Source organism: Ursus maritimus, unplaced genomic scaffold (assembly GCF_017311325.1).
Source record: "Ursus maritimus isolate PB19 unplaced genomic scaffold, ASM1731132v1 scaffold_12, whole genome shotgun sequence".
Classification (NCBI taxonomy): Eukaryota; Metazoa; Chordata; class Mammalia; order Carnivora; family Ursidae; genus Ursus; species Ursus maritimus.
The window spans coordinates 37431325-37442633 of NW_024423564.1; the positions used below are offsets into that span (position 1 = coordinate 37431325).

Sequence of the window (11309 nt, forward strand, 5' to 3'; positions counted from 1 at the left end):
TTAACAAAACACAACTCTTGGTTCTCCTCCAAATCAGGGGGAGGAAGGCTCCTGGCTGACCGAGCTGGTTCAGCCCTGGGCAATTGCCCATTTGCCCAGGGGCTTCTGAGCTAAGGACCACAGCGCTCCCTGCAACCTCACCAATGACAGTGGAAATGACCTCAAAGGATGACTAAAGCATTGAAAGTGATGTTGAATATTGCATTCCTCCAATCTCTTTCTCTCTATGGAATTAATGCATAACCTCCATGGGGACAATATGTCTCATGGGATTTTACATCTCAGAGAATCTGAATAGGAAAGTTGTGTTTCCTGAAGCTTGAATTTTGTGAAATTATTTCCCTATTGAAAGTTTATTGGGTTTCTCAATTTAGAAATCTCAATTAGCTCCTTTATTATTTTCACAAATTATTTTCCAATATCTGTGGTTATTTTCAATATGTTTAAAATAATTGTCACCAGAAACTGATAGAAATAACTGGAAATACTTAATGAGCAAAATATTTTTAGTGTTATCTAACGCTCAAAGTAAATGTCTTCAATTTGTATCCATTTTCAACTTTAATGAGTAGTTCTATTGACAATGACCGATTTTAACAAGTAAAGAAATGACATAAATGCTGAAATACACAGAAGTTCTAATCTGGGAATACAAGAGTTCAGAGCATCTCTTCATTACTGTAATCTACATGTTGACAAAGAGTTATTACTCTTAAAAAGTCAGTTAATTTATTTTAAGGCAATATATCGCAATGGTTGGATGTGGGCTGTATCATCAGACTGGTGTAAATTCCTGCACTGGATGGCTTTGCCTCTGTGCCTCAGTTTCCTTATCTGCAAAATGGGTTTAATAAAAACTATAAATCAGATAATTTTGTTGCGAGGATAAAATAAGTTTATAAAAAACACTTAGTGATTGCATAATAAATGTTGGCTATTGCTAATAGTCTATCATTATTATTATTAATTATGTAAAGTTTTAAAAACCATGTACTTCCCTTCCCCAATATGTTTATCTATACCTTCTGCTCTTTAGAAAAATATTTCTCACCTGTTTAAACAGAGGCAGGGTAGTCTCACACTATATGTTCTGAAATAAAACTTCTATTTGAAATAAAACCTACATTTCAGGCTGCGTCAGCACGAATTGTCAAGTTCAACATCATACAGTTCTTAGCTGAACAACGGAGACAATTTCAGCTTCACCTAGTAATATTAGGTTGGGCATCTAGGTTTTTGGTATAAAAGAGAATGAAGTAAACTAACAGTTACCAAGCTAAATATTTGCCCTTTTACCTTAGTTAGCCTTTATAACAGCCACGCGAGTGTGGCATTTCTCTACTTTACAAATATTAAACAAGAGTCTGAGAAGTTCAATTACTAGGCCAAAGTAACATGGTTGATAATGTCTGAGGCCCTTCCTAATGTGTAAGGGCTTCTAGTTAGTTGCCCTTGTTGGTGGTTTACCAGGCAAGAGAATCTGGCTGAAGGTAAGTAGGTCAGTTTAGAGCTGTTTAGCAGTTTCAGCCTCGTGTTATAGAACAGACACTGGGCTTGGGATCTGTCAACTCTGTCATCAGCTGGGTGACCCCAGCCCACAACTTAGCTTGTTGGAATTTCCGTTGCCTTACCCATAACATTCAGAATTGTCATGAGAACCAAATTAAATAGTGTGCAGAAAACATTATGCATACAATTTAAGGTATCATTATGACATGTAATGATAATTTTTAAAGGTTGACCATGAAGTTGAGAGAATAAATAAAGACATCTGGTAGGGGGCTTAGAATATTATATAAAAAATGAAGTAATTTTATTTTGGCTGTTTCATTCCTTATCTCCAAAGTTCTGTTACTTGATGTCTAAAGAGTATAAAGAGGTTTACGAAGAAATCAAAGAAAAGACAAATATTTTAATCAACAACTCCAATCTTGGGGGCCAAAGCCAAGAGATACACAAGTCGATAATAAAATAGATAAAAATGCTATTTATGTAATAACTTTCAAGCACAATACACATCAAGATAATTTATAAGAAATGAGTTAAAGACAGATGGCGCAATACTGTTTAGAAAAATAGAAGACCTGGAGTTCTTACATGCTCATTGCGCAGTCTTAGATATTAGCCCCTGTGTTATTGAGGAAGAACCGCAGTAAAACGGAGTGTATCTAGCAAGCCTCCCATTTTTGTCCCATTGAAACAAGCAAAAAAAAAAAAATCTCCAATAAATACACGCAGGTGCCAGCATTTTTCTCATAACTTGCACTGATCAACAAGCACCACCGAAAATGCTAAAAGCAATCAGCACAAACTTTGAACCACAGAGACACAGTGATGGCTGTGTAGAGACTTCCTTTGGGGTGCATATCATTAAGGAGGATCTGAACACTGCTACTATTAATAAGACTACAAATTGTAGCCGATCAAACCAGAAGGAGCCTTGAATGTATTTGCTGGGAATTGCTTAAGGCTTAAACACCAGGGACTTGAAACAAACTGTTCTTATCACCTTTTTCCAAACAGAGATTTAAATTTACAATGAAAGTGCCAGCACCAGCTGCACTTGAAGAAAGCACCACATGTCTCCATAAGCCCCAAGAAAATGGAATGGAGCCCAGTTCAAGCTGGAGGTGTCGTCGTGCTCTAGCCAGCTGGGTGACACCAAGCTGAAAGTGATGAGGTGCTAATTAAAGGGGATGAACAGTCTTATTGGAGGCACCTGCCAGTGGCCTCCGCGGAAGCAGCGAGAGCCCATCTCGCCCCGCCTGCCGGGGCTGCCGGGCCGCGGCAACCACGCGTGAATTCCGGCATTTCTCCTCCGGTACCTCACCTTCCATATTTTCCCCGCTACGGTGTCAGTGGGAGGCCAGGACTCCTCTCGCCCCTCGCCCCTGTTTACCGGTTCTCCTGAGTGATAATGATCTCATGATGCCAAGTATTAAGCATAGACCCTTGCTGAAAGCAGAGATGAAAACAATCCAAACTAGATTAAAGTCTTAAACAAAAACAAATGAAAACCCAAACTACATAAAATGCAGACGTACTGCACCTTTGGGGGGGGGGGAATCATACCCAAACACACAAGGAATGTTCTCTTCAATTTCCCAACACGGTTTCAGAGTTGTTCCCCTCACCCTGTTCACCCCTCTTCCTGCTGAAACCACACCGCGCGATGCTGCGGCCGGAACTACGTTATAGGGATGGAGCGTTTAGAAATATTTGCAGCTGCTGTAATAGCTGCTTTTCAGAAACAGAGAGCATGACAGGACCTAAAGTAGCTAAACCACTGAAAGAAGGGGAAAAAAACACCCACTTTTTTCTATTTAAAATTATTAAGATTGTTGAGTACACAGTACATTGATGATCCAATATGCACTGTATTTATTAAATGTTCACATGCATCTGTTTAGTTTTTCATGGGACTAGTAAGCAGACTACGCAATCTATTATCCAAATGAGGCAGGGAACATTATTGTGACCTTTAGGAGTTTGTGTGATCTAAATGTCTTTTCTCTCCAAAGACTTTTTTGTCGTTGTTCCGAAAGTCCTAAGCCTGGAGCCATTACTTTGCCTAGAAACTTTCTTCTTTGTGTTATAATGCCACTTTTAAAGAAGTTCTTTGATAAATTGGTTGCAGTCCGTATTCACATGATTTCTGTTCATTGTTCCAGTTCTGCCCTTTGTAGAAACAGAGTAAACCCACCTCTCCTCATACACGTTTCCTTCGGGGTCACACAACAATGTTATTGTCCCTCAAGATAGTAATTGTCAGTAGGAATTCTGACAATATGACCTAATAGCCTAGTGTCTTCTTGGGCAAGTTCCTTACCCAGTTATTGCCTCCATTTCCTCGTCTGTAACATGGTTATCATAACCCATCTCACAGGGCTGTTGTGCCTATTCTATGATAATGTCACAAGTAAATCTTAGCAAAATGCGTGGTGGGTACAGAGTATCGGTTCAGGAGTAGGTCGCCAGGAATGGTCAACCAATCTTGAGAACAAAAGGAAAAGCAGGTCTGTGAACACAGAAGATATATGTGATTTTGGACAAGTTGAACTGAAGTATGTGTAGAACAACCGTGGAAATTTCTAGTGGACAGCTGGAACACAAGGTCAACATTTAGGTGGTGTGGACTAGGCAGGAGACTTGAGTATTGGTGATAGAAAAATGTAGTTTAATTCATGGTTGTCATGAACATAGTTTCTGAGATCAAACATTGGGAATGAGGCTAGAATCTAAGCGAGTACTTTAGTCAAACAGGAGGGGCCAGATGAGGAGCTTGAGAAAGATAGAGGGTGACTACAGGCGAGCATATGGTCTCGTACATTACAGTAACACGATGTTACCTGAAAGAAAGTGTAATGGTAGACATTTAATCATGCACTGCAAACTGGACATTGAGCAATTCTTTAAGTAGGAACTTTGTGAGATTCCAGTGGAATGAAATGGAATCCATTGTAAGGAATTAAGAGGTCATAGAAGATGAAAAAGGGAAGGTAACTGGGCACACTGTTCTTTCACTAAATTTGTCTACTTAGAAAAGAAGGAAGGATCTTGGCATGACAAGAGGGAGCACAGGTGGAGGTTTTCACTTTGGAGAGGAGGAAGCCATTGCTTTCCGTGGTGAATATAATTCATCTCTTTCTCCTCTTTTTGAGCACTGGAAGAATATTTGCCTCATACCTAGATTTGTAGCACTTTTTGTACTCTCCATAATTCTTTCTTTCTTTCTTTCCCTTCCTTCCTTCCTTCCTTCCTCTTCTTTCTTTCTTTCTTTTTCTTTCTTTCTTTCTTTCTTTCTTTCTTTCTTTCTTTCTTTCTTTCTTCCTTCCTTCCTTCCTTTCTTTCTTTCTTTCTTTCTTTCTTTCTTTCTTTCTTTCTTTCTCTCTCTCTCTCTTTCCTTTCTTCTTGGAGTGGCCCACCAATCATCTATTCAAGCTCTCTCAGTAGTTTTAAGTATAATAATGGAAACCTCAAAGATGTGAACTACTCTAAAATAGTCAAATGATCTTATTCTCCTCCTTTTTTCTTCCTCTTCTTCCCCTTCTCCTCCTTCTTCTCCTTCCCCCCTTCCCCTCCTCCTCCTTCATTTTTTTGCTTTATGTTCTTTCCAAACCATAGATTTGTTTTAAATTTAAATGCCTAGTGGGAAAAGTTTTCTTTTCTCAGTGGAAAAAATAAATTTGGAACTAGTTCTCCAATGTCGACATAGCTAGGATTCTTTGGCATTGGTGGTGAGCCTGGAAGTACATGGCTTTTGTGACCCAAATCTCCCTTCCTGCACTGTGATCAAGACTCTCTTCTCTACACAGCTTATAATAGTCTTAAAAATTTTCAAAACAACCTGCTCCAGGAAAGCCATTCTTAATCCAAGTTGATGCTTGAGTTGACAGCAATTTGATATCCCTACACTTGGCTCCTTTTCTACCCATTTGATACACTTGTCCCAATCTTTATCCCTTACTGCTGTCCTTGTCTTTTGTACTGCTCTGCCCATCTCCTCTCATAGATTATCCTTTCTAGTGTGACAGCTCCCTGTGGTTTTTCTCCTTAAGAAAGATGAAATCATTTCCAAAATTATTAAAGATTGCAACACTCTTTTCCCACTGTCCATGAAATGATGGCAATTAGACTAAAATTGGCCAAATTTTTATTTCAAGAAATAGAAAAATAGAGAGTCCTAATTCCCTTTTTATAAAATAGTCTAAAATATGCATAAATGCTTTTAAAATGTTTGGAGAAAGCTCTCATCTATCTAGCTTAAAGGCTAGTTGTTACCTTTGAACAAAGGTGTCAGGCAATGAAAAAAGAGAGAGATGTCAGGACGTGGACCAACGTCACGGAAACTGGGATTGATGGTCAACCTGTGCTTGGGGGAGGAGCTGATTATGCACACATATTTTTAGCTAAGTTCCCATACCCAGGTAAAATAATCGTCACTATCTTAGACACACTTTGAAATATAATAGCCATGAATATGACATGAGTATATTTGTATGCTCCTAAGTATATGTTTCAAAACTGTTCAGGCACAAACTTTTTTCAACTAGAAGTTTAACATTTTATCATACCCTTATTGACTTTGAAGTACCAAAACTGATGTCAGTGAGTTCTAGAAAACTAAAGAAATAGAGCACTAAAGTCTTAGAGACCTAAGAACCCCGCACGCTGACCCTGATTGCTTTTAGGCCTGGGTCCTCAGTGCAGCAATCACTTGCCACCTAACAGGGGCTTTGTTAGAGAAGGTTAGGAACTGTGCAGGTAGCAGCTAGCTAGCTTTGTCAGAGTTACAGTCCTTCTCACTGTTACTTGAATCTACATAAAATAATGAGGAAAAGTGTTCATCAGACTCAAAACTCAATCTCAAACAAAATGACCAGTAATTGAAAAAACAAAGGTAATTGACCATGAATGATGGAAGAAATTTCACTAAGGACCTCACTGACTGAAAGAAGTTCAATAACTCTAGAACACCGGACATATTTGAAGCACCACAAGCCTTAATGTGAGACTGTTGGTAAGGAAAACTTAAAAGAGTTCTGGATAGTAGAGCAACATGCCGTGATTTGACTACACTCTGTAATTTCTAAAATGGACTGCATTTGCTGAACTGACCAGCAATCCCTCCCCTTGTCCACCAGCCACTTCATGGTCATTCAATGGCGTAGGCATTGCTTTTCTTAACACAAGTGTCGAGTTTATTGAATGTGCCAGATTCTAAGTTACAAAAGGACGTATTTTCTCTCCAATTACTGCCTTTAATCATATTATGTCAGATTTGTTTATTCATCCATTCGACCAATATTTATTGCATATCTACCATGTGATCAAATACTAGTTTAGGCCCCTTAGATTATGCAAGTGAAAATAAAACAAAACAGACACAGTACCCCTGCCTTCTGGGAGCTTAAATTCTAATGGAGCAGACAGACAAGAAACGTAATAGATCTTTTCCTGCTTCTGAACTCAGACATATTCCATAGGTTTTTTTGTCTTTTTACATGTATTGGACATGTCACTTTCAGCTATTAAAAAGTACAGTTCTGTGCAAGCCAAAATGTTTCTTTCGCATCCAATTCAAAACTCCTTTCTCTTTCCCAACTGAAGCCTGCCCACGCTAGGACATCCAGTAGGGACAGGAGACCAAGCCTCTTCCTTCTACCTCCTTGCTTTCCATCACTAAGTCTGCTTCTGACTTCCTCCAACTGTAAGAAGACCAGGTGGTTTTTCTAAGAGCCCTCTTACCACCTCCAGCCCCGTGTACCAGGGGAGAGAGCCGCCTGAGCGTTTCAGCAACCCTGGAGTGAGGTGTCGGGCTCCTCCTCAGATCCACAACTTGATTGGAACAGATGGTTCTTTTTTGAAGTTCTTTGCTTGACTTGAAGCGGGGAGAAAGCACAGCCCTTGCTCAGTGGAAGGAAGATGCCACAGTGCTTCTCCTGACAGGCCTCAATTTTTCCTTTAAATAGCCTTTTTCACTTTCTAATTAGTCTTACAGTGTTAAGGTGGAGGCGGGTGATGGTGTGAAGGTCTGTTAGCAAGGCCTTCCTGGATGGTGTACTGAGGTGCCGTCCAGTGGAATTACAATGCAAGCCACTTACATAATTTTAAATCTTCTGGTAGTCACAAAAGAGTCAAAAGAAAGAAATGAAATGAATTTTACTAGTACATTTTATTCATCCACATAAATCTAAAATTGTGTTTCAATGCATAATTAACACAAAAATATTAATGAGATCGTTCCTATTCTTTTTTGCATTCCACCTCTTTGAACACTGGTGTGTGTTTTATACTCACAGCAATTCTCAGTTCAACTAACCACATTCCAAGTGCTCCGTAGGCTCATGTACCTGGTACCTACCATGGTGGACAACAAGGGGCTAGTCCTTCCCTGGAAGGTGGGTACCACTTTTTATTCTCGCCTTTTGGACCTCAGTCAAAACTCCCAGGCAGTTAGATAGGTCAGTTGAACATACTGAACCTACACAAATCTTTCTTGCCAACCACGCCATTCCCTCTGTCTCTCCCTGCACATTACACATCAACATTTCCTCCTCCTCCACTCGCCCGAGTCTGCTCTGCTTACAGCGATCCATTACATAACAGGCACTGGGCTCCTAACTGTAAAGAGAATTTTCATAAAATGGTTAGGAAATTAATGAGTGGTCTCAGGTGGACCTCAGTTTCTTTCCTTCCTCCCTCCCTACTGTTTTTACTCTCTTTTTCTTCCTAAAGTATTTAATATATTAAATTATAATCTTATGTAAAATATTGCCAGCTTGCAGTGTGGATGGGGAAAGACAGGCAAAGAAAAATAGAAACTTCTTAATATTGTCTTAAAATTTCATTTCCTGTCCTAAAATGTTATTACAGTACAATTTTGTTTAGGGTTGAGGGTTAGTAATGTAGGATACTACCAGGACACATAACAAGAAATATTGAGACTAAAGATTAGATGAAAAATTTATCTTAGGTTAGTAGCTTTTCCAAGTTTTTTGTTAGATTTTTTTTTTTTCCTAAAATGAACAGATAAGTTATATGCTGCATTGAGAGAAAAAAAATGGAAAGTTGGGACTTGGGGAAAAATACATCTAATAATTTTCCCAGATAAAGATAGTATGGTTTCTTTTCTTCTTTGTTTACCTGATTTTTATTTTTTGCTTGTTTTGAGATCCTTTTCTAATTTACATCTAAGTCATGACACTCTAATGTCAAAGGGAAGGAGATTTGAATTACTTTTCTCTACACCAGTAAGAGGCTTCAAAAAATAATAGTTGTTTAGTATGTTCAGGAAAAAGTTATCAACTATAATTTGAGGGTTAAAGACTGAAGAGTAAATACTCAAGACGTCCAAAGCTGAGTTTTGACAGGAATTTAAATGATCTTTAGCCAAATAGTAAAATAGCCAATACCCTGAAATAAATGATTATAGAAATACCTTAGATTATTTCTTCTCTCAGAATTACTATTGTAACTATGAAAAGTTAAGATGCTACCTTTAAAATGAAATAAGAAATATAGGTCTTATCCAGTTATGAATAATAAAGATCTCATTGTTTCTGCAAGTAAGGTACCTGGAGAAAATCCAATTAGGGCAATTATATTCTGCCTATATACATTTTTCTTAGCAATTTTAATTTGATCCAGGCTTAAAACTCTTTCTACTCAGCAACTATGTACAACTGGATGAGGCGAAGCATTTCATTTGTTGGTGGAGTGATTTCCATAAATATGACAGTGAAATGTTCTGAAATCCTTCAAATTAACATATCTTGCAAAAGAAATACATTACTTAATCATTAAGTCGGATACTAATGAGTCTTTATTAAATTTCCCAGATAAACATTGTATTGACATCTAGTGGCTATAGAGGCTGATAACAGATATACTATAATGAAAGCACATGGAGTATTAATGTTTTCCATTTAAAATTTTCGTAAATGAAAAATGGGCAAAGTATACCTAATACTGAATAAGGCTAAGGTATTGTTAAGAAAGTATAAAATTTCTTTGTGTTGATATGTTAAAAGTCAGGGATGGATCTGGGATGGTCTGAAAAAGAATCATATCACAGCTGCTCAAGAAATATAGGAAAAACCCCTAGATATCTGAGACATCAACAATAACAGGGTCAACAACCATTACAGAGCTCCTCCCATGCCCCAGCCCCGCAATGTGTTTAACAGATCTTCTCTCACTTAGACCTCGGAAATATCCTCCAAATGAGATGCGATTTACCCCTCCCTGTCACCAATGAGGAAACACACCCTGAGAGGTTCAATTGCTTGCTGAAGGCACAAGTGCAGTCAGGATTTGAAACAAATCTATCCCCTTCCCAAGTCCAAACTCAGAGAAACCACGCTTCTATTAATACCCAACCCTACATCTCGACTTCCTTTAAAATTAACAAGCTAAAAATAATCATATTAATCGTTTTAACTCCCTTTTTAAAAAACCCATTCTGTGATTTTGTGACAACTGAATCTTGCTTATTGATTCGTGAGCCATTATGATTCTTGTGTGTTACTTTGAGCTTGTTTCTACATCTGGGATTGACGTTCATAATCACGTGACATGTGTGCATTGAGTAACTCCGAAACGCGGTGCATCCAGAAGGAAGATAGGGTTCTCCTCACTGGGATGGGTTCTCTGACTTAACAGTAACAGAAGAGTTGTTTCTTTTCCTCTGAAAGAAGACTCTTTGAAAAGCTATCATAGAAAAGTGTCACGGCAAGAACTAAATTTACAGGAGGGAGTTGAGAAATACGAGGTGGTGGTGACCTGTTAAATGAGAATGTAGAACTTGAAAGAGGGTAATGGAGACAAAAATGGAAGACGGAGGCCAGGAAGAAGCTGAGTGTAGATTCTGATGAGAAGGAAATGGTGGGTGGCAGCAGTGGGGGGACAGAAACAGGGGTAATGATGGATTTTACAAAGCTCAGTCCATGTGGTAACAGGCTCTTGGTGGAAGGCAAGAGGGCATCCCTTCCTTCTACAGTTTTTCAAATAAGTGTATAATTTGCATAATCTGACAAAGAATAGAACACATAGATGTACATATATATATTTTTTAAGGTTCCGAATGTACTTTATTTCTTCAACCATGCCATATTTTGATGGGTGCACAGTGCTTTTACTTGGCATCAATTACAAGTTGGTTTTGAAACAAGTCAGTATTACACCAGCTGGGCTGGTTACTGGTCTCTCCATTCCTTTGGGCTGCCTCTGCCAACAGGGGACAGGTTCCATGCTATTCCAGTTTGTGTTGCTGTATATGCCCATACAGCCACACAGGAAGGGGCTCCACTAGCGAATACCGCATTACCATATTTGTCATGGAAATCGGGTGTCCCTTTCTAGTGGCTCTGCTTTGCTATTGTTTGCTGAATGCTTTGAAGTCAGAGACAACTTAGGGCCCTTTTGACCATGGGAAACATCCTGAAGCTGAAGACAGAACAGTGTGGCTACAGCTGCTGGTTTGCCACAACTTGGTGCTACGTCCCCTCGCCCAGACATAGATGCATATAACCCTCAGTTCGATGTATTCCTTCCTGGCCCTTTGGATGATCCTGGCTCAGTGTCACCTGCGTGAGTCTGGAAGAAATGAGTTGAGGAAAGAGAAGAGGGGTGAGGAACAATTGTGTTTCTAAGGTTTACAGTAATTCTAGGAAATCTAGAGAGGCTCTTGTTCATTTCCATCGTGGAACAGTCCTCTGCACGCATCTATTTGGTATATATGCATTTAGGAAGTATTGCTATCAATTCCCAAGGCAGACGCTCCTCCAGATATAATTCTGAGGTTAGCT

The 11309-nt window shown here is 39.0% G+C and overlaps 1 pseudogene; it reads right to left on the reverse strand.

The window, feature by feature from the left end:
• Positions 1-10573: 10573 nt before the first annotated feature.
• LOC103662977 lies at positions 10574-11086 on the reverse strand (annotated as a pseudogene).
• Between the last annotated feature and the right edge of the window lie 223 nt (positions 11087-11309).